Below are 25,236 nucleotides of genomic sequence, written 5' to 3'. Positions count from 1 at the left end.
ATTAATAACTTCTGTAGTTTAGGAAATATTATGGAGCACTGCAAATCCATTTGAGACAAAAATATTTAAAAAAAATAACTCCTTGATTAAGGATTTCAGTTCCAGAACTCCTCTAGAGTAATCATATTTTTTCTGCTTTCCTCTCCTTAATATTGACATACAAATGTCAGGTTAAAATGAATACAAAAATTAGAAACCTAGGTTTGTAAACTAACTGAAATAATACATTCCGCAATATTTAGAAAAAAGGGAAAAGGTAGTTGGCTTACTTACTTAACTAATGTTTTCTAATTTAAATTTATATAAATTTATAAATTTAACAATAGATTTTAATACTGTTTCATTTGCTACTGTTTCCATCAACATTTCTTCTTCTAGACTACCTCTTTGAATCATCATATCAAAACCATAATTTTCACCTGTTGACTAAAATATTACACAATATCATCCATTTGACTTAATAAACTCCACTTTTAGCACTGAAATTATCTGATAATACTTACATGTAGATGGACTATTGAATAAATTTTGACAATTCAAAATAAATTAAAATTTTTAGTATTTTATACACAATATGTGTTTTATAAAGCACCTGATCTATATTAAGATTAAGTTTTATCTTCCATTATTAGGTTTCTCAGTTCTGTTTGCCAGTAGAGTGTCATTTAGGAAAAAACTTTGTCTTATAAAGTGTTCTTTCTCTCTCTTATTTCATTTTCTTTGCTTTATCTTTGTAAACTACCCATTTGGGAAGTGATATGTAAACAATTGCTATTTTTCCTACTGCATATCAAAATCTATGTCTTCCCAATTATAATTGGTCTGTAACCTATTGCATCCACTCTTTAGCTAAAATAGAATATTACAAAAACCATTGATAGTCACACATGAATTTTATTGAAAATGAATGGCAAGGCAACCGATCAGGATGGATACTCCTTACCAGAGTGCGAGCCCCAACCGCGAGTTACACAGCTTTTTTATAGTATTCTGTCCACTAAGGTGCACAATTTTGAACCCTTGGTATGCAATGAACAATAACAAACCCAGATTATGATTGTAAGATAACAGTCGACAATAACAAATCCAGGAATAATAACAAACCCCAGATAAACAGTGCAGGGTGCATTTCTGTCAACTTAGGCAGAACACTCGGGTTGTGCCCTTTCTCAGTTCTTGGACTTTGTGTTCACATAGTTTCACAAGATACACTCTTAGTCTTTAGCAAGCAAAGCTAATATATACAGAAGCAAGAGATCTGCAACTAGCTGTTAGCCACGCTCACTCCATTTCAATTTTGACTCTACAAACCCATTAGCTTTACTCAAATCCTTAAATGATTGGGAAAGTTTCCAAAGCATAAGAAAGTTCCAAATTAGTTTTAAAATTGTCATATTTAAAGTAGTTTTTTAAAAACTAAGTCATCTACTATTATTATGTAACTTATATTCTAAATATCACGTCTTTGCCTGGTTTGACTATTTTCTTATAATGTGACTTTAAAGAGATATGAAATGTTTTGGATTAGAGAAATCACGTTTTTTTACATCACTAAGACATAATACATGGCACTTGCCATTCTGATGGTAGCACATCCTGACTAACAATTGATCATTTTCCAATATTTTAGAGAACCCACACAAAAAATTTACTTTTTTCCGTTTACTAATGCAATTAATGATGACAGAGGAAGCAAGAATTCCAGTAAAGTGTATTGAAGTTGAAAAAATTTTAAAAAAGACTGTAATCATTTTATTGGTCTAAAATATCATTTCTCACAGTCATTTAGAATATACATATATATGCAAATATATATTTTATACTATTATATGTAAATATATATATTTAAAGGATAATTACATCAAACACTATACCTGTAGACATAGACAGCTTTGTATTTTAGGCAAAAATTTAAAATGCTAATTAACTGGTACAGATGAACTTTCCAACCTAGAAGGCATAAACACCTGTCCTTTGTGAATTTGAAAAGGTTATTATAAATCTGAAAAGAAGTTAGGTTTTCCACAAATGAGTGGTTAAGAAAAAGTACTTTCAGACTTTAACTCTATCATTGTATGGTAAGGCAATAATGCTTTGATAAGCTAGTTTAATTGTAAAATGCATTGCAGGAAAGAATGAGATTTAAAAGAGTTTTTCCAGGGGCCAGTGTTGTGGCAAAACCAGTGAGGTCGCTGCCTGAGACACTGGCATCCCACAAGAGCACCAGTTCGTGTCCTAGCTGCTCTGTTCCAATTCAGCACTGCTAATTGCCTGGGGAAAGCAGTGAAAGATAGCCCAGGTATTTGGGCCTCTGCTGCCCTGGTGGGACATAGGGATGAAGCTTCTGGTTCCTGGCTTTGGACTGACCTAGTGCTGGCTTTGCAGCTGGCAAGTGAACCAGCGGATCGAACTCTTTCTCTCTCTCTGACTCTCTCTCTCTCTATGTATAACTCTGACTTTCAAAAATAAATTGAAAAATCTTTAAAAAAACTTCTATTCATAAGAAAAGTAGAATTTTTGGACTGCAATCTTAATCTGTAATTGTGTGTGAAGCCATTAGTTATGTGCATCACAAAATTAGAGAAAAACTAGTAAGCTGCTAGCTGCTACCTTAACATTAAAGAGTTAGAATTTCAATACTTTTAAAATGTATTTTTATGTATATCTCTGATAACTTCAAATACTACACTAATGTTTGATCTTACAATATAGCTGAATATACCATGATTAGAATTATACCTAGAAACAAAACTTGTATCCATGAGATCGGTAGAAGTGTACATACTTTGGGTCAAATTATGTGCCATGTTAGTAAAAAAAAAAAATGAAATATTCATTTACTACTTCTAAAGTCTTTAAAAGCTTCAAAATTATTTTATAAGAATGTAAAGAAGAATGTAATACCAGAAATGCCACATTCTTAACCATAAGAATGAAAAAAGTATCAGATCCCACATTATGAAGGATCTTTAATTTATTTTTCACTTAACCTTAGAAGAACTTGTAAGAAAAAGAAATGTTATTATTTTAAACAAACTTGGATACTTCAAAAAGTTCATGGGAAAGTTAACTGAAGGATAAATTGGTTGGAGCAAAAAAATTTTTAAATCTAGGCATACAAGAGTGTTCAAAACAAGAAAACCTGCATACAGAAAAACTGGAAGAATCTTCCTTGTTTATGGATTGGAAGAATTATCCTTAAATGTTCATACTACCCAGAGTAATTTACAGATTCAATTCAATTCCAATTAAAATACCAAGGCCATTATACTCAGATATAGAAAAAATGATCCTACAATTCATATGAAAAAATGAGACCCCAGAATGTCTAAAGCAATCCTAAACATCAAAAACAAAGCCAAAAGCATTACAATATTAGATTTCAAGACATACTACAGGGCAGTTATAATCAATACAGCCTAGTACTGGCACAAAAATAGACTGTGGACCAATGGAACAGAATAGAAAATCCGGAAATCAATCCAAACATCTACAACAAATTTTTGACAAAGGCGCTAAAGCCAATCCCTGGAGAAAGGCCAAACTCAGCATTCAACAAATGGTGTTGAGAAAACTGGATTTTCATGTGCTGAAACATGAAACAAGAACCCTACTTTAGGCTGGCACTGCAGCTCACTAGGCTAATCCTCTGCCTGTGGCGCCGGCACCCCTGGTTCTAGTCCCAGTTGGGGCGCTGGATTCTGTCCCTGTTACTCCTCTTCCAGTCCAGCTCTCTGCTATGGCCCGGGAGTGCAGTGGAGGATGGCCCAAGTGCTTGGGCCCTGCACCCATGTGGGAGACCAGGAGGAAGCACCTGGCTCCTGGCTTTGGATCGGCGCAGTGCGCCGGCTGTTGCGGCCATTTGGGGGGTGAACCAATAGAAGGAAGACCTTTCTCTCTGTCTCTCTCTTTCACTGTCTAACTCTGCCTGTCAAAAACAAAAAAAAACAAAACAAAAAAAAAAAACAAAACAAAACAACAACAACAACAACAAAACAAACCCTACCTTAAACTAAACAAAAATAAACTCTAAATTCTCTAACTTGATCAAGGGCCTAAATTTATGACCTGATACAGTAAATGAAATAAATATGTTACCAAGACAGAGAAAAAAAAAAAAAAGATGCTGTGACAACCCTACATAAACCCAAAAGGAAACATATAGCTCAGATACAGAAATAGAGATGAGCAAATCGGGGGAAATCTGGAATGAAGTGTTTTCAGCCGATGAAATGAAATGTTGAAGAAACACTGGATAATGTGAACAGTCAGGGTAACCAAGCAAGAATGGGAATGTTAAGTGAAAAAAATGAAAGGTACAGGCAAACTGCTGCCCAAACTGGGGGTTATAGATATCAAAGGATTATATGGAAAAAGTGGGGGCCGGTGCCGTGGCTCACTTGGCTAATCCTCCACCTGAGGCGCTGGCATCGCATTTGGGCACCAAGATCTAGTCCCGGCTGCTCTTATTCCAGTCCAACTCTCTGCTGTGGCTCCGGAAGGCAGTGGAGGATGGCCCAAGTGCTTGGGTTCTGCACCCATGTGGGAGACCAAGAGGAAGCACCTGGCTCCTGGCTTTGGATCGGTATAATGCCGCCCGTAGTGGCCATTTGAGGGGTGAACCAATGGAAGGAAGACCTTGTTCTCTCTCACTCTTTCTCACTGTCTAACTCTACCTGTCAAAAAAAAAGTGTAGAAAATGGAAACTCTACCTTCAAATATGAAATTTTAAGAAAATTATAAAGGAAATAACAAAGGAAAATTCACTTGGAAAAACAATTAGGTACCAATTTAGCCTGCCAGAGTAAGCCATTAAAGAGAAATAGGGGAAAAAAATGTTATGTGAGGTATTAGAAATCAGAAAACAAAAAAACTGCTTCTTCTGTAGATGCAGAGACATTTTTGTAAATGAAAATACATTGTTCTGCCAACTTCTCTCCTAAATTTTTTCAAAGTTTGAGAGTACAGTATACTATATCATTCATTTATTCAATTACTTTATGAATCTTTATTTAGTTGTTTGCTTTTAAAATTGAAAGGTGTTCATACTGAAAAAATGTTTCAGGATATTTTTTCACTCCATTTTTGCCAAAAGCTGAGACGTGATGCCAAAGCAATTTTTCTAGTTGCAATGATAGGTTCATGTGGAGATATACAGAGCTTTCCTGTGGTACACCTGGAGATCAACACTGTGTATTTTCTGATAGGGGAAAATATATCTATGTGAGATATTACCTTTGTAAATCTTACTAGACTGCATAGGAAAAATCAAAATTGAAAAATAAAATTTTAAATCCTATTGAGAGAAAGTAATGAACATTTGAGTAAGAAAATAGAAAAGAGATTGAGGTGCTCGCTTCCCATATTAGTAAAAGGACTGATAAAGAACAAACATTGTCTTTCTCATGTGTTTCCTACAACTGGGTAAATATGGGTAGGCAACTTTATGGATGCCCATTTCTCCAAATGGATCTTGTTTTTCATTTCAGTTGTCAACACATGCTAGTAATACTTTCAAAGCAATGGATGATCTCCCATAGGGTTTTCTGAAGTTCCTTCTCTTGTTTTTGGCATCGCTCCAATGCTTTATGTAATTTTGATTTCTGTTGTATTTAATTTCCTTATTCACAACGCTATCCTGAGCTGGGCTGCTAATTTAATATTACTCATTCTTAAAATGCCGACCTCGTGTTCTAAAAGATATCCCCAAAATGCAGAATTCTTTTTAGGTTAATAGGCCAACATAAACCATTTCATGATTGTTAACATTAACTCATTTGGATATGACATAGTATTTTTCATCTTTCAACCAATGGCATATGATTATATCTTGATCCCTATAACTGAAGTACTGCTGGCTTCCCATTTGGGTGCCACTTCTACTCCCAGCTGCTTCCGTTCTGATCCAGCTCAGTACTGTGTCCTGGGAAAGCAGTAGAAGATGGCCAAAATGCTTGCACCCCTGCACCTACCTGGGAGACCTGGAAGAAGCTCCTAGCTCCTGACTTCAGACTGGCCCACCTCCAGCCATTGCAGCCATTTGGGGAGTGAACCAGTGGATGGAAGGTCTTTCTCTCTGTTTCTCCTTCTCTCTGTCTACAATTCTCTCTCTCTCAAATAAACAAATAAAATCTTAAACAAAAAAACATGCAACTCTGAAAACCTCTGTTTTTTTTTCAGATACATACACATATTAACAAATTCCAGTTCAGTAAAGTATATGAAAGAACTGTTAGATTCATTTGTGTTTTCAATAAATTACAAAATTTTTGTGTACTTTTGAGTAATAAAATTAGTAGATATTTCAAAAATGCTTAAGCATATTTATATTTTACAACTTGAGAAAAGTATTACCTTTTTAAATTATTGAAGTAATGAAAATCAAAATAATTATTCATTTTAATAAAATAATTACAATAAAATATTAATAATGGCTTAACATCACAAAATGTATGATAGTCAATAAGAATGGATTACAAAATTTTTTGTTAATGTATGTTTGATTTTATACACAGAGTAGTACAAAAGCATACTCTTGTTAATTTTATCACTTAACTTTAATATATTGAATATTATCTCATCCTTGATTATCACCTTAATATTATCTTTTATAATTTACACCTTACTGTATGTATATGTAATATAGATTGCATTAGCCAATTTGAATTTAATATACTAATCTCCAAAAACAATAAAATAATTAAGAAATACAAGGTTGAATTTTTAAATTTTAAAAAACAACTTTAAACTATCTTGATATTGAACTACTGTGGATATATTTCATCAGTTATTAACATTCCCCTTTCAGGTTAATATCAAGTCAACAAAACTTGGAGTACTCTTGACCCTTTTCCCAATGTGTAAATTAGTAATATAATGGCAATATTCAGACAGGCAAATGGAGACTAAGATCCCTTTGATGAAAACAACATGAGGTAAAGCTTCCCTACTGAGAATCATCTTAGTTTGTGAAATAGTAATTTGGAATGGCTATATCTGCAAAGTATATTGAGAGAAAGAAAATGTGGAAAACATAATCTGAAACATGTTTATGTACCAGAGATTTTATATCTCTTATACAATTTCAAATACATATATGAAGAATAAAGGATTTCAAGAAATCTTCATAAAAACACTTATTTTACTCTGGTATTCTGATGTTTATTTTCAGTTTGCAAAGAAAATAATATAGCATTCTGCCTGAAAATGATACAAGAAATAAACATATAAACATATGAAAATCCATCCAACATTTTCTGTTATCCGTTAAATCTCCTTTTCCCTCTGTCATTCTCCTCTCTTTATATTTTACTTGAAAGGCAGGCACACAGAAATGGAGATCTTCCACATAGACTGGGTCATTTCCCAAAGGCTAACATCAGCCCAAGACCGAGAAGGTGGAAGACAGGACCCCAGAAACACAATCCAGATCGCCCACATGGGTAATAGGGACCCAAGAACTTGAGCCGTAGTCTACCTCCTCCTAGGGAATGCATATTAGGTAGCTGGAACTCTAAGCATTCCAATATGACATGTGGGCTATTGTTCCAAATGCCCACTTCTTCTCTTTTTTGTTTATTAAATATAAGGCATTTACAATAGAAAAATATTCATTACATATTTATTGTTCAAGCATCTACTCAACTATGAATGTTTTCTTAATATTTTATATGTATCATATTCACAACTATATAAAATTAACTTATACTGAACTCATAGAGAAAGTTTCCAAAATGAAATATTATCTTATTTCTATATGCTAAAAACTCAAAGGGAAAATTCAGATACACAGGTATACTTGTTGTATGAAACTAGCCAAAAGTTAGACAATTTCAGAGAAAGTTCAAAGAAGTGAAAGATAATGAAAATTAATAATTATTTTTGGGGGCCAGCGCTGTAGTGTATTGGGGTAAAGCCTCTGCCTGCAGTCCGGCATCCCATTATGGGTGCCGGTTCAAGTCTCTTCGGCTCCACTTCAAATCCACTCCCTGATGATGGCTTGGGAAAGCAGTAGAAGACGGCCCAAGTCCCTGGATCCCTGCACCCATGTGGTAGACCTGGAAGAAGCTTCTGGCTCCTGGCTTTGGATCTGCACAGCTCTGGCCATTATCGCCAGTTGGGGAGTGAACCAGCGGATGGACGACCTCTTTCTGCCTCTCATTCTCTCTCTGTGTAACTCTGACTTTTAAATAAATCTTAAAAAAAAATACTTATTGTTGGAAAAGTTATCTTCTTACTGAAATTTATCAATACCACTAAGGATTAACATCATTCACGACACTATTAGAACAAATAAATATTCAGGTACCTGATGCATACTTACAACTGAGAATTAATAAATGGATGATCTGCTTTTCTTGTTTCTGCTTTTATAATATCAAGAAATATCATCATTGTGGTCAATTCAATGTAAATTATTTTACATTTTTGTCATTTTTTAAATATTTTTCTTAAAAAGTTCTTATTGGCTAGTGTTGTCCAGTACAAAAATGCTATAATGTGCCTGATACAGATAAAGTGTTGGTTAGATGAGCATGAAAGATAAGTTATAGGGCTGGAGGCTGTGACTTCAATGTAAATGAGTAACAATAAGGTATTACAGAAAAAAGGGGAAAAATCCATCATCTGTAAATAAGGCTGGCGTGGAAAGTGTTAATAAGTGAAATACTCCATGAAAAAACTATGGAAAAGAATGGAAAGATTAAACTTATGGACCCTCGAGATGATGTATAGTAAAGTGTAGTAGATAGCATTACTATCAGAAAATCATAGAAGTTCATAGTCTTTTAATTCAATGTTAGCAAAATGTTAAATCTTATTTGACTGGTGCTGGCTGGCTGCCATGTTTGAAAGGGTAACACAATGTGAAGAATGTTAAGCTTGAGGTTGAGGCAGGTTCTGCAGATCAGAAGCAAGTATTAATAAAATGTCTGCTAAGAAGATTTATATAGGAGAGGGGTTATATTGAAGAGTAAGTTCTAATGTTGATGACACTGGCTTGTTTTACAAGGATACATTTGCTAATTAATCTATATAATATAAAGAACATTTACATAAGTGAAAATATTTTTTTTTCAAATGAAAAGCAGACCAAAAAAAGCTTATGGAACTAAGTCTAATACTTCCTCTAGGGACAACAGTTCAGTATTTGCAAATTGAATGTTTCCAGTAATGTTAACAACTATAACTACTGCAAATAATAAGACTTAACTGTGTTAGAAAACAGTAAGGGTGATCCTTCAAAGTATACAAATAGAATGCATGTTTTCAGAACTAGTAAAGGATAAACAAAAATTATTCAATCTGAAAATGTTTGGAATAAATGTATTGTAAAGTTACAGGTTTTAGTTCAATTCAACCATATAGGTTTGTAAAGCTTAACCCCCTTGTTTAAATGACTAATTCTTTCAAAGTTGATTTAAATGAAAAGACATACCACGAGTATAAGAAAAGTTCAAATGATATGATAAATAAAAAAGACAGATGATATATAGATAGATGATACAAAATACCAGCCAAAATTTTTAAGTACAAAATATATTGAATATAAAAATAGGTAATACATTGTATGAAATATAATTTGCTAGAAATACATTTCTCCAGATATGTATATACCTAGTAACAATCAATCTGCATAAAACAAAAACTGAAAAATGCCAAATTAAAAATTATCATTTAAAATACAATTACACATGGCCTCCACTTAAAGTTTAAAAACCTAGAAATGATAACATTGTCATCCTAATAACAGTATAAAAATAAATATCTTAAAAGACATAACATCTAATGAACTCAGTAGAATTATGATGAATGCATACTTTAATCTAAAAGGAACATTGAGAGGGAGCTGTTATCAACCGAGCTTTGCTACATGGCCACCGATGCCTCTACGACTGACCACCAATATAATTCCTGGGGACCAAGGATTAGATATGATGCTCTAATTGCCAAAAATTCACAGGTATTGTCCACATCTTCTTTGGAGAATTCAGGGTATCAGGGTATTTCCATGTTACTCCACAGTAATGGGATTTTTTTTGGGGGGGGGGGCAGGCAGAGTTATACAGTGAGAGAGAGAGACAGAGAGAAAGGTCTTCCTTTTGGTTCACTCCCCAAATGGCTGCCACGGCCAGCACACTGTGTCGATCCAAAGCCAGGAGCCACGTGCTTCGTCCCGGTCTCCCATGTGGGTGCAGGGCCCAAGCACTTAGACCATCCTCCACTAAATTACTGGGCCACAGCAGAGAGCTGGGCTGGAAGAGGAGCAACCAGAACAGAATCTGGTGCCCCAACTGGGACTAGAACCTAGGGTGCTGGTGCCACAGGCGGAGGATTAGCCTAGTGAGCCATGGCTCCGGCCAATAATGGGATTTTGTAAGGTAGCACATGGTGTATCCTGGACTTTGCCTAGCAATACTGATATTAATCTATGTCCTTTACCTGTAATAAACCAAAAAGTGAATATAATTGCTTTTAGAGTACCAGAGAATCTTTCTAATATATCATCAAAGCTGAATATATGTGGAACCCCAACATCTTATTTTTAGCATAAGGAATTCATTACTGTCTCTTTGATTAACTTCCCATAATTATAATTAAGTTTTGCTGTTATTTTGCTTCTACGTTTCAGAATTCCACAACTAAATTATATGATGAATTAAGCACTATATATGTTGTTATTACTCACTATACATCTCTGTGCTTACATCATCTTAAAATTTTATTTATTTGAAAGGCAAAGTAACATATATATATATATATATAGAGAGAGAGAGAGAGAGAGAGAAACTTCTTATCTGCTGGTTCACTCCTCAGATATCCACAATAGATGAGCAGAATTGCAACCATGTCTCCCTCCTGGATGCATGAACCCATGTACTTGGACCAGCATCTGCTACCTCGCAGGTGCATTAGCAAAAAGCTGAATCAGAAAGCGATGTGGGACTCTGATCCGCACACATCACATGCGATCTGGTATTTAACCCAGTGTACCTCAACACATGCCCTTATACTACTTGTTTTATCTCAAATATTTTATTCATAAAAATCTTTAAAGTGTTTTTTTACTTTATTAACATATAATGTTTGCACATCTTTATTATGCATGCTGCAGTATTTCAACCCTCTCCTCCAGTTCACTACACGAGAAATAACACATTATTTTCACTTATGGTCACCTCACTCTGTTGTAGAACACTAGAACCTAATGTCTCTATTTAATTGTGTCTTCTTAACCTTTCCCCAATCTCTTTTCCCTCTCTTCTAATCTCTAGTAATCATGAGTCTAAAATCAGATAGAGTTTTTTTTTTTTTTTAATCTAACTCGGCATGTGAGTGAGAAAATGAATTATTTTTATGCTCAAGTATGGCTTTAGTGAATATTTCCAGAAGTATGAAGAATTCAAAAAACTCAAGAACAATAGCAACAACATAAAATACACTTAAGAATAGATATTTCTCAAAAGAAGAAATATAAATTGCTAACACACATTAATTGTGACAAGCGAATATGGGATGTTAATAATAATAGAAGTGGAGTGACCAGTTACTACTTCACAGTTTTTTAATGTAAAATTAAATCTACTCTGCATTAAATGTTAAATAAGTAATAGAATCCTTCCTTCCTTCCTTCCTTCCCTCCTTCTTTCCTTCCTTCCTTCCTTCCTTCCTTCTTTCCTTCCTTCCTTCCTTCCTTCCTTCCTTTGCTTTGTAGCACTTTAAAAAAAAAGGAAAAAAAGAAAAAAAATAGTCAATATCACCAACCAACATAAAAACAGATCTCAGAACCACAATGAGGTATGATCCTACTGGAATGAAAACAACTATGATAAAAAGACAAAAATAACAAATACTAGCAAGAATGTAGGAAAAAAGAGTGCTCTTACATGCTGTTGGTGAAAATGAAAATTAGTATAGTCATTATGAAGAACAGTATTTAGGATCTTCAAAATTTAAAAATAGATTAAATAGATTTACCATATGACCCAGGTATCCTATGTCTAAGTATATATCTTCAGACAATGAAATCTGCAAACCAAAGAAATACTTAGGTTTTCATGTTGACTGAAGCACCACTCACAATAGATAAAATAAAGTCTTCTCTGGTGACAAGTTCTCTTTTCTTCTTCTCTAGTGTAATTATTTTCACTCATTCTGAAAGATGTTTTTGTGTTTTATAAATCTCTAATATATGGTAGTGTATCTGATATTGAAGAAACTGCCCCAATTTTATTTTTCTAATAATTGTAGTATTAAGAACTCAGTATTTATATTGGTGACATGTAAGCCATTTTGTTATGGTAGTTCTGAAGATCTTTGTTTCATATTTTCTGTTATCAATATGCAGGTTTTTTTTGATTTTTTTAAAGATTTATTTATTTATTTGAAAGAGTTACACAGAGAGAGAAAAGGCAGAGAGAGAGCTCTTCTATCAGCTGGTTCACTCCCCAATTGGCTTCAATGGCTGGAGCTGCACTTATACAAAGCCAGGATCCAGGAGCTTCTTCTGGGTCTCCCATGTGGGTGCGGGGGCCCAAGGACTGGGCCATCTTCTATTGCTTTCCCAGGCCACAGCAGAGAGCTGGATCAGAAGTGGAACAGCCAGGACATGAACCAGCACCCAAATGGGATACCGGCAATGCAGTTCGTGGCTTTCTTTACCTGCTATGCCAGAGCCCTGGACCTCATATATGCAATTTTATATTCTTGAAAACAAATATTTAGCTAGTACTATGTTAAGTACTCCTCCAGTCACTTTAGTTGTTTCTGTGAGCAACAAAAATATATTCTGTATTTTTATTTTTATTTTTTTGTAAGAAAGAGAAAGAAACTCTTGTCTTGTAGTTAACTCCCCAAATGCTGCAGAAGTCTTAATGGAGCTGAAGCTGGGAGCTGCGAATTCAAACCAATTCTCCCACAATGGTACAGGAACCCAATCACTTGGGCTGTCACCACCAACTCCCAGGGCTTGCATTAGCAGGAAGCTGTAGTCAAGAGCCAGAGACAGGCATCAAACCTGGGCACTCAATTATGATGTGCAGGTGTCTCATCCAGAGTCCTAGCTAACTTTTAGGCTAAACACCAGCCCCATGAAATGTGTTTTGATATTACATTAAAATATGCAGAGACCAAAACCATATGTATAGCACATGTTGGAAGGTGGTTATATCTTTGGTAAAAATTCAGCAGGCCAAAGTACTTAAAGATGCAGGTTGTAAAACTTATTGGTGTGTCTAGGTATAAAGTAATTGTTATTATCTTGCTTGTGATTTGTTGTTCCTCTTGAACTTGAGTGTAAACAGCTTTCATTAGATCTACACTTAGTCAGTAATTATCGCTAATAAGCATACTAGACTATAGCAGTCATGTTGAAATTATCTACCATATCAGTTAATCTTTCCTCAGATTGTTTCTTTTTATATTTTTCTTTTAAGCATTTCAGTTACTTTAGTCAGGTTTTACTTACCAATATTTTTTCTAAATTTAGCTATTTCTAATATGTTATAAATTAGTCAGTTTTTTGTTTACTGTTAATTGAATAATATTTCAGCCATTCACTTTCATTCTCATTGAATTTAAACCTGTTTGTTATACAGTCTGAGAATTCCAGTATCTGGAATCTTTATTCATCTGATTCGATTGCCCATTTTTTTCAATTATTTCCTTATTGTATACTGGAGTATTTCTATATGTGTTTAACTCATGGAAGTATATCTGGGAGAATAAAATTAGGACAGACTGAAGTTGGTTTTTCAAGATGGTAATGTACATTTTCTTCCACCAAGTACTCAGGTTTAAAACCACACCAGGATCTCTTCAGACTAAATCTCTGACTTAAGGTTGTTCATGTTATATGGGTCATATATGGAAAGATATTTTCTCAGGAAAGATGTAAAAAACAGACTTCTGGTTAAATTCTAAGTTTTATGGTCACTGTGTTTATCAGTTTCTAGGAAAGCTACTTTTTTTTTTGTTAAAGATTATTTATTTATTTATTTGAGAGGTAGAGTTACAGACAGTGAAAGGAAGAGACAGAGAAAAAGATCTTCCTTCCACTGGTTCAATTCCCAAACGGCTGCAATGGCTGGAGCAACACCAATCCCTAGCCAGGAGCCAGGAACTTCTTCTGGACCTCCCACATGCATGCCAGGACCCAAGCACTTGGGCCATCTTCTACTGCTTTCCCAGGCAATAGCAGAGAGCTGAATTGGAAGAGGAGCATCCAGGACTAGAGCCAGCACCCATATGGGATGCTGGTGCCACAGGCGGAGGATTAACCTACTGCACCACAGTGCTGGCTCTGAAAGCTACTTTTAATCCTAATTCATCATCATCCATAGGGTATATGTTCTTCAAAATCTCTGTTTTACTGAATTCCATGATCTCACTTACAATTTGGTTAGATTTTGAGCTTTGTCTCTATGATCCCAAGGAATATGATTTCATCCTAATCAGTATAAACTGCTGCTCTCAAGATGAAATATTAATTTCCATAAATTATTAAAATCTGTTTTATCATTGCATAATTGAAATGCTAATATATTGTTGTGCTTATTCAAATTTTAAGAATTCATATCTAGATAGGATAAGTCTAGGTTTCTAGTCTGTAGTACTTCAGAACAAAAGAAAAAGAGCAGTGACCACATTCACAAGCAAGAATCCTTTAGCCTTAAGGATTTATGCTGTGTGCTACATGAAATGGAGATGGAAAGTTACCATCTGAACTTTAAACTTATTAGCATAAGAAGACATTAAACTTAAATTTCTCCTAGGAGTGCAGTTAATTTCTTTCAGGGTTATAAATGAGAATCATAATATTTTTCAGTGTGTAGTATGACATAATATTGAATCTAGTGACCTCATATTTAGTTCAACCATCTATAATATTTTGTCTTATTCAACGTACACATCAAATATAAATTGATATGCATCCAAAATATAGCACATTTTTTCAAACCCATTACTCTAATTTTGCATGTTAATTTTCCCATTTTGCTATCCTGAATTATTTTGTTTTTTACCATTAAGAGAAGATTCGAAATGATAGTTCAAGAATTCTCATTAATCTTAGGAATCTGTTGGATCAAATATTACCCCAACATTAATATTGATTTCATAATATAGACTGTGAGGCTTTTATGAATCTGTTTAGGAAAATTTACAGCTTTCTTTAGCTTTTATGTTTAATATATTCAGAATAAAAGCCAAAATAGAGTAGCAATAAATTCTCCTACTTTAAATATTTCTTTCTCATATAGTATGCATTTGGATTATTATAAATCCAAAGACACTTAAAGTAAGTTTCTAAAAGCTCTGATTAGGAGAAATCATGATTAATTATACTCTCATCTCATCAAGATAACACAAATACAGTTATTGTTTTGTGCAAAAAACTATTACAATGCATACACACCCTTTAGTGAGCTGGCACAGAATTTTCCATTATCTCCAACATGTCAAGTTCAATATGATTCATGTTTAAATATGTAAAAATAAAGGTTGGTCTGTGATATTATGGATTTTCAAAACCAAACTGCTCTTCCTGAACAAGTGTGATTCCCTGAGACAATTTCAGAGTCTCTTTTATTTGCCCCCTATTATCAACGGGGAAATGTTCTTTTCTCATTTCTCACTAATCATTTCTGACAAGTAGTTGGCAAGCTTGACTGTGAAGAGACGTCTGTAGGGTTCTAGGTCAATCTCACCCCTCAGGAAGAAAGCACACAGGATGCTCAAGAATACATGCCCTCCAACAGAGGAAAAGGACAATGCTTTGCGTAGTTACCAGCATAATTAGCTTATTTCTTCATGATAGGATTTAACTGTGTAAGGCTCTCAAACACCTGATTTTATTTAGCAGGTATTTGAAATTATATACTTGTTTTCTTCCTGCTGAGAAATACAATTATTCTCTATTATATCACTTTCTTACATCATCTATAGTGTGAGTCAGTGTCCATTTAAACAAATTCTACTAAAAATATCAATGAAAATATTGTATTGAAATAAGATGCCAGCAATATAATTTCTGTGACTTTTATGCATGTATTTATACATGTGTTGGTTTCAACAAAGAGACTAATATTTAATAATTTGGAAGAACATTTTAATTAAATCTTATAAAAGTTGAATACATATTAAATATTCTGGGTCATTGAAAAGACTTAACATCTTAACTTTTGATGGCTGTTGTGTAAAATAATGGAAATCTCACTCTGTGTGCTAAATCTGAATAATGATAACTAAACAGAAAATAAATATGATACTGCAAGAATATACTTTTTCAAATATAAATGTAAGTGGGTTTTTTTGCCTTGTTTTATTTTCATTAGTTCACGGGGTTTTATGTCTGATGCTATCGTTTGAATGTTTGTGTCTTTTCCAGAATTCATGTTGAGACTTCTACTTCAGTGCAACAATATTAAGAGATAGTATGTTTAAGAGATGGTTAGACATTAAAAATTAAGTCATTAAGCATGGAATTAGTGCTCTATAAATGGACTGATGTGAGTAAACCAGGGGCCCTTTTTCCCTTCTCCCCACTTTGCTATATGAAGACAGCATTCAAGACATCATTGTCATAGCAGAGACCCCACGACCAGTGCCTGGATCTTAGACCTCCTAACCTCCAGAACTAGAAACTAATTTTTATCCTTTATAAATTACTCAGTATCAGATATTTATAACAGTATGAACAGAACAAGACAGACTACTTATGTGCTAAGTGTAAAGCTAATTTCGTAGCAAATAACAATAGGTATACTGTGTGAATACATGTTCTAGTGCCTGCTGCTACGATGCACTAAATATCAAGGGAAAGAAGAATTCATGATCAGTTTTTCCACTAACTTAATTAGTTGGAAGAACATTCATTATATTGTTAAATGTTATTATAAAGTAAAGTTTAAAATTTATATGGACTTTATGCAGATTATAACACTGCATTTTAAAGTTATACTATTCCTTGTAGAAATACATATAAATACAAAACAGTAAAGATAAAGCATATTGGTGATAAAATAATTTATTGGAAACATCAACTTAGAGTTTATGCTGCAGATAATTCTTAATCATTAATTTAAGAAAAAATAAAATAAATATTAATTGGTTAAAATGTAGTCAATTAAAGGAAATATGAAGTGATAAAGTGTCTAGAGCAAATTGCTCAGTTTGCATATAAATTAGGTAATTAGCCCCTCACCTACCCAGGTAGAAGTTCATAACCCTAATTAAAATAATTATATAAACTTCCAAGACATATTAGCAAAATGTAAGAAGGAAAATAAAACACATTGTTGCCTTTTGTGTAATTTTACTGGAACTTACTTTATAACGTTTCATAAATTAAGTTGATTTAGGCATTTTCATGCACAGATTTAATAGTTGAAGATTTTAGAGATTTATTTAAAAATAAAATACATGGTACAAGTTTGCTATATAGAAAATGAAGAAAGACTTTAAGAATCAATTTCATTACTTTCTCCTAAATATATGTGGTTAGACTACAGTTCTTTTATAAGTCATTATTTTGTGGCTATGAATATTGATTTTTATTATTAATTTTGTGCATTATTTTAAAAAATGTCCAATTGTTAAAATTTTATAGTTCAATAAAGAAGACTCAATTTAAAGCAGATCAATGCTTTGATAGGTTAATTAGTAAAACATGCACAAAATTAACATAAATTCACTTAATAAATATTTATTGAATACTTATGTATAAGATATTGTACTAAGAATGAGTCAGACAATAAAGCACAGAAACAAGTTTTGTGACAACAAGGAAATTATGTACTTGTGAAGTATGTAAAATTAAACAAATGAACAAGAGAAAAAGAAAAAAAAAATGCATGGTGTTTGCTTGCTAACGCCATCAAATTACTAAGAACAAGCCCTGAAACAAATCAGAAAACAGGGGCTGGCATTGTGATAGAGCAGGCTAAGATAATGTTTTTGACACAAGCATCCCATATCAGAGTTCTGGCTGCTACACTCAATTCAACTTCCTGCTAATGCATCTGAGAAGGAAGCAGATTATGGTGCAAGTACCTGGGTGTTTGCCAGCGATGTGGGAAACTAGGATGTAGTTACTGGCTCCTGACTTCATCCTGGCGTAGCCCTGGCTGTTGCAGCCATTTGGGGAGTGAAATAGCAGAAAGAGCAGAAAGATCTCCTTCTCTCTCTCTTTCTCTCTGTATCTCTCTCTCTCTCCCTCTTTTCTCTATTCTCTACCATTCAAATAAGCAAATATCTTTAAAAAATGAGAAAGTGAAGAGATGGAAATAAATAGGCATATAAGAATGCAATATATGACAAACATTCTTTAAGATACCTTAAACACATTTTAATGCTTTTATAATAAAATATTTTGACTTAATATATATGGTAAAATTGAAGCCAAGAAAAACAAGCCAACTTGAAATTTTGAAGTTTGTAATGAATTATTTGGCAACATAATATTTTGACAAACAAATTAGAAGTTAGTGTACTGATAAAGACATAGGAAAAATAGGACAAAAATTGAAAAAATATTAAATTTACATTATGATTATTACCTAGAACTTAAGAAACAAAATAATAAATGCCGATAGGTACATGGAATATAAGAACACATGATGGCCGGCACCGCGGCTCACTAGGCTAATCCTCCGCCTTTCGGCGCCGGCACACCGGGTTCTAGTCCCGGTCGGGGTGCTGGATTCTGTCCCGGCTGCCCCTCTTCCAGGCCAGCTCTCTGCTGTGGCCAGGGAGTGCAGTGGAGGATGGCCCAAGTCCTTGGGCCCTGCACTCCATGGGAGACCAGGATAAGTACCTGGCTCCTGTCATCGGATCAGCGCGTTGCGCCGGCCGCAGCGCACTGGCCGCGGCGGCCATTGGAGGGTGAACCAATGGCAAAGGAAGACCTTTCTCTCTGTCTCTCCCTCACTGTCCACTCTGCCTATCAAAAAAAAAAAAAAACACATGATGAGTTCCTAGTAAATCAGGCTGAATTATTAGCTGAATACACAGAAATTAAGGCAGAGTTATGAATAATACTTGGCAGATTGTGTAAGTAATAAGAATAATTTAAAGTTGATAGGAAAGATATGACAAAATATATCACTTCAAAATTTGAGACTTTAGTATTGTTTTTAAGAGAGTATTGGATAAAAGTCATCTGAAGATAGCATTTCTGATTTCCACGCACTTCAGTGATCTTACGCCTTTGTCATTCTGTACGAGCACACTAGTTTTTCACATATTCTTTTATTATCTGTGAAGGATGATAGTATGGTATTGATATTTACGTTTTCCATGAATTCATGTATTGAAATCATCACTCCCAAGGTGATGGTATTAAAAGGTGGGGCCCTTTGGGAGCCAATATGGTCATGGAGAAGGAGCAGTAATGATTGGAATTATTGTCCTTTTAAGGGAGGCCTGAGAGATGCATCCCTGCCTGCCCCTTCCTGCCTATGTGGGTGGATTGAAAAGACAAGGAGCTATGAGGAAGCAAGACCTCACCAGACACTAAGTCGGTTGATGCCTTGATTTTAGACTTCTCATTTTCCAGAACTTTGAGAAATTAGTTTTTGATGTTTATGAAGCACTTTGTGAAAAAAAACCTGAAGACACTAGATGATATATGTACCCCAGGCTTTGCGTGGAATTTTCTGCCCCTGAGATTCACATGGCTCTGCTCTCCTCCAAACCTTGCTCAATGTTTTGGGTCACAGTGAAGTCAACACTGACAACTCCTATAAATTTGTGTGATTTCCTGGAGCAATCAGTTTCTTCTATCTATAAGTTTTTCTTCTATCTATAAGTGGAATTAACCATATGCTAGCACACAGAAGAACTTTCATGTTTGTCTTTATTTTTTAATATTTTATCCCAATGTGCTATAAAAAAGAACACACACATTTTTACTTGTCATTAAAAATGATCTACTATCTATTTTCCATGTTGATCACAGAGCATCATATTGTTTGTGCTTTTCATAATAAGGTAACAAAAGGAGACACTTTTTATTATTCATTGAAATATTCTTGATAAACAAGATATTGGGTGGCACAGAGTAAATACTTATTATACTTGTAATAATTTTTAAATGAGTGATGAAATATCCTTTATTTTCAATCATATTAATTATGTGGAATAAGATAAAGGATTTTGATTTCAGTCTGAATACTCTAATTTTGAGGCAAAATTTTATTTGTATAAGAAATTTATGTAGAAATTTTTATAATCTAAACTGATCTAATAATTGTTATAACTTGTAACTATTTAAGAAAAATGAATAACAACAATGAAGGAAGCAGACCCTAGCATATTTAATTTTACCTAGGAATATTTTTCAACAAAAATCGATATCTTAATAGATCTAAGATTTTGTATATAGATATTCTATATTTTCTTGAGTTATTAATACTTTGTTTTTCCTATAATTAATCTATTTTTATGTTTTTTCCTTATTATTGTCTTGATAGCTATTGGGTTTACCATTGATAATGGCTGCTGTATGTTTTCTGAGGTTTTTTTGCCTTGTTCATATTGCCTAAAAGATAGTTGATTTTATTACTTTTTCAAGGGATCATTTTTAAATTTATGCTTCTGTTAAACATTTTTAAAGTTTTTGGCATTATCTCTATGTCACTTCCTACTTCTTTGAGGTTAACTTGCTTTTATCTTTGATTTGTATCATAGATTACTTAGATCATTGATTTTAGACATTTCTCCTCTGTCTAATATAAACATTTAAAGCTCTAAAATATTCCCAATTCACCAATTGCTTTATTATTTTTTCACAGCCAAAAGGCTTTCTAGTTTCCCTTCTGATTTACAATTTGACACAGGTTTTTTTTTCAGATTATTATTTCCAAATATTTGGGAATCTTTATTTTCCTACTGGTTTTGATTTCTAATACCATTTTATTTTTTCCTGAACATATTCCATATCATGCAATCTTGTTGAATCTTCTTTTCTGATCATGTAGCATGTGATGAATGTTAGTGCACTTTAGCATATGAGTTCTGCTGAAGATGAGTGTAGCATTCTGTGAATGTCCTTGATCTAGTTGAGTTATAATGTCATTAAGTTCCTCGTTAATATTTTTATATGTTGTGTCTATTATCAAAATTGGTGAAGCCAGATGGGACTCTCTTTAAGTTAGGATCAGAATGACTGGACACTGGGAGCAAATCATTTAGGTGTGGCAGCTAGTCTAGGGCTTGCTTAACTCTTTGAATAAGAGTTATGGAGAATGGTTGCTCTGACTTCTCAACAAGAGAGATCTCACTTGGAAACTGGCAGTTACAATGCTGCAGTTACAATTTGCTATTTGGAAATCCAGGAGTTAGAGTGGGCACCTAGACCCATCTTTGTCTAGAACCTCAGTAAGCAATTTGGGATTGAATCTAATACATGTCTAATACTTGCTAAAAGTAAAAGCCAGGACAGAAAGTGTGCTATTAGCGAAGAATTAGGGTCTAGAAAGGGATGATCCTGGATTCTGGAATACAGGATGAGACTGTCCTTTGGGAGATAGAAGACCCCAAATGGGGCAATCCAAGAAAACTCCAGGCTTGGTTTCTGGGATACTTAACTCTGCCTTTGTGTTTCATAATTGGGCTGACATTTTATTCTGGTTTACAGATGTCTACAGATAATAAAAAATAGAGAGAATTTCATGTTTTAGAACTAGTAAAACTTATATTGTCTTGGCTTGCCTCTCTTCTGCCTTCTGGTATTATATTTGGAATTTTCCTCTTCCTTGTTCATACACTCATTAGTGGTTTGCATGCTTTGGAAGTATTTTATGCCTGCCCAGTTCAGGAAAACAAAGCCTTTTTACAATCATGTGTACTGGAGCACTATGACTGAGCTTTGACAAATTCCCTCTGTGGGGCACCATCCTCATCTCAGTGGTGTATGCCGTTCTCTAGTCCTTTATTGTTTATCCCCTTGTAGATCCCAAAGTGAAGAGAAAAATTCGATGAGAAATAAAAGCTAGTCTTTCTGAAATCTTCTTCATGGAAAAAAAAATGAGAGCTTGAAAGAGACTACAAAAAAAAAAAAAAAAAAAAAAAAAAAACACCTCATCCTATTCCTCCAATGCCACAGTTAATCCTCTGTCTATGGGAACAGCTTAGCTAGCATGATGGTCACCCTTTGTCAGCAGCCTGGCTGACATCACCCAGTGTGGGAAGAACCATAAACCTGAGGGAGGTACAATCCCCCTCCATCATGATCCACATGGGAAAGGATAGAGCTGAATGTGCCATTTACCACCTCTGACGCTTGTAATTGGAGGCCATGTTAAAGGCCTAAGTGACTACTCTGCGAATGTCTGCTGCTGATAAGGAGTATTTTTACAGATCACCATCCTACCTGTGTAGATATTTAAACCCTGGTGGCCATTGCTGTGACACTGGAAAAATCAGTGTGCCAAGCAGCTGATAACCAGAGGTGGGGGTTGACTGAAGAATCAATCCCAATGATGATGTCAAATCTGGAAACCAATAGACTAATGAACCTACTGAGATTATAGGAATATGTTGCTAAAGGGCATGCAAAAAGTAAGAAGATCCCCCACAATTTGAGATAAACTAAGAAAGATACAAAATTCCTCTGCCTTCCCAGAGAAGCTAGAAGAGTGTCTTAAATTGTATAATTCTTACTTGTTTTTTTTTTTTAATTTATTTTTTAAAGCACAGTCACAGAGAGGCAGAGGCAGAGAGAGAGAGGTCTTCCATCCGCTGGTTCACTCCCCAGATGGCCGCAACAACTGGAATTGTGCTGATCCGAAGCCAGGAGTGAGAAGCTTCTTCCAGGTCTCCCATGTGGGTGCAGAGGCCCATGAACTTGGGCCATCTTCTACTGCCTTCCCAGGCCCTGCAAAGAGCTGTCGGGACTTGAACCAGTGCCCATATGGGATGCCAGTATTGCAGCCAGTGGTTTCACTTACTACACCACAGCACTGGTCCCCATATAATGTTTTATATCCTGAAGCTAAGGAAGTCAAGTAGTTCTGAACATCTATTTCATGCTTCAGAGCGCTCTAGATATTTTGCAAAATCTTCAGAAATTGGCTATTGGTCCTCAGGCAAAGCAATCCCTCTCAGTTGGTAGAGACTGTCTTTAAGGTTTTAAGCAACCAAAGCCTAGTAAAGATGAGAAGACAGACATTAGTGTTTGCATTCCAGTCTGTTCAAGAAAACCCAGGAAGAGGAGCGAAACCTCCATTGGTGAGTAATGGCTAGTCCTCAACATGGGACCAGTAATAGTGCACCGGGTTAGTTATTACTATTATGAACGCTGCACGCTAAAGGGACCTTGGCAACAGGAGTGTCCACACCAGTCTGAAGCTGGGTAGGGTTCAAGACAAAGCTAATTTCTGTCAGTTCTTCATGACACAAGAAGGCATAGGAGTCTTGATTATTTGGCTTTTCATAATAACATGCAAATCTCTTCTGAGAAACTCTGAGTCACCCTAGAGATAATAAAAAAAAATTTCAATTTTTGAATACCCTGCAGCCAAACACTCCACTCTGTGTTGGCTATGAAAGGGGGCTGCCCCCCCCCAAAAAAAAAACAGTGTAATATTAAAGGATTATCATTGAAAAGATAATCTCTGACATTGAGGTAGTTTCTAAAATTCTGCCTCACTCATTTGCAAGTTTCTGAGTGCCCTATCTCTCTCCAGAAGAGAGCTGCTAACTAAATTGGATGCTACTATATATTTAAGTTAAGCTCCAGTTGTAGCAAAAATTATAAGGGGCAAGAGAAAAGAATTCTTGGCTTTCTTCCAAAAGGCATCTAAGGATTCTGAATCCATTCCAGAAGGTATTTTAGATTGAGTTAATCCAGAGTATGGGCCCAGGGTCAGGTAGGAGAGCATAAGACCCAACCTGCTATGGGGGCCAGTGCTGTGGGTCACTTGGTTAATCCTCTACCTGTGGTGCTGGCATCCCATATGGGCACCAGGTTCTAGTCCTGGCTGCCCCTCTTCCAATGCAGCTCTCTGCCATGGCCTGGGAAAGCGGTGGAGGATGGGCTAAGAGCTTCGGCCCCTGTACACACATGGGAGACCTAGAAGAAACTCATGGCTCCTGGCTTCAGATTGGTTCACTTCCGGCCATTGCAGCCATCTGAGGAGTGAGCCAATGGAAGGAAGACCTTTCTCTCTGTCTCTCCCTCTACCTGTCTGTAGCTCTACCTCTCAAATAAATAAATAAAATCTTAAAAAAAAAAAAAAAGACCCAACCTGCAAAAATGACTCTAAGCACAGACTGCTCACTGGCCCAGAGCCAAGCAATTTCTTCTGAGACCTAATATAATAGATCATATTTTACCAGTTTTGGTGACTCCTCAGTCAGTGTTGGATCAGGCCCTGTATATTTCCTTGTAGCATCCCTATACTAGCTATTCAGAAACTCAGGTCTGATACAAATTGATTTGACTAGAACTTGAGAGCTACAAATGCAGCAGTTCAGCACATCCATCCCATAGTACTCAAACATTATACTCTGTTGGACAGTTTGCCAGGAAGAACACAAATTACTCTGTGTTAGTCTCAAAGTGACCTGGGACAAGTCACACAGATAGGATTAGGTTCTTGAGCTGGAGACCACACCTTCTTTCCCCCAGGTGATTTTGCCTATATCCACCTACCTGTCAGTCAGACTGTGTAGCCACTCCCCTTTTGGAAGTGAACCAGAGGCCTGGAGAATGCTGAGCTCACCCCTGTTTTGTCGCTGCTCCCCTGCACTCTCTTTTGCCTGCTCTCACTCCCGGGCTTGCTCCCAGGTAGACCCCTGAAGGATAAGTGTGGGACTCCCCATTTATTCTTCCTGACACACTCTCCCTTAATAAAGCCCTCATATTCCTGTGCATTTCTCTCACTTTACAAATCAACTCTAAACTTTACTATGTTGCGTGTCTTGTTTGAGCCAGTGCTTAGAATTAGAGGTCATCCGTCCACTGATTCATTCCCCAGATGGATGCAATGGCCACATATAGGCCAGGTTGAAGCACAGAGCCAGGAATCTAAGGAAACAGCAAGAATCCAAAATATTGAATTTTGCCTCAAGTTATCCCATAACGAAAGATTTTATTCTTTTGCAGTGCCATGGGTTTGGTTCCAGGAGCTACTTGTTTGAAATGGGAAGACTTCCAAACTGATCAGTTTTTACAATATAATTTGACTGTTTTATCACAAATATTTCAGAACTCTCCTGCAATTTTAAGGGAAATGT

This window comes from Oryctolagus cuniculus, chromosome 8, assembly GCF_051225735.1.
Source record: "Oryctolagus cuniculus isolate XC-2025 breed Fujian yellow rabbit chromosome 8, ASM5122573v1, whole genome shotgun sequence".
NCBI classification, from domain to species: Eukaryota; Metazoa; Chordata; class Mammalia; order Lagomorpha; family Leporidae; genus Oryctolagus; species Oryctolagus cuniculus.
Note: the sequence above shows the minus strand (reverse complement) of the source record.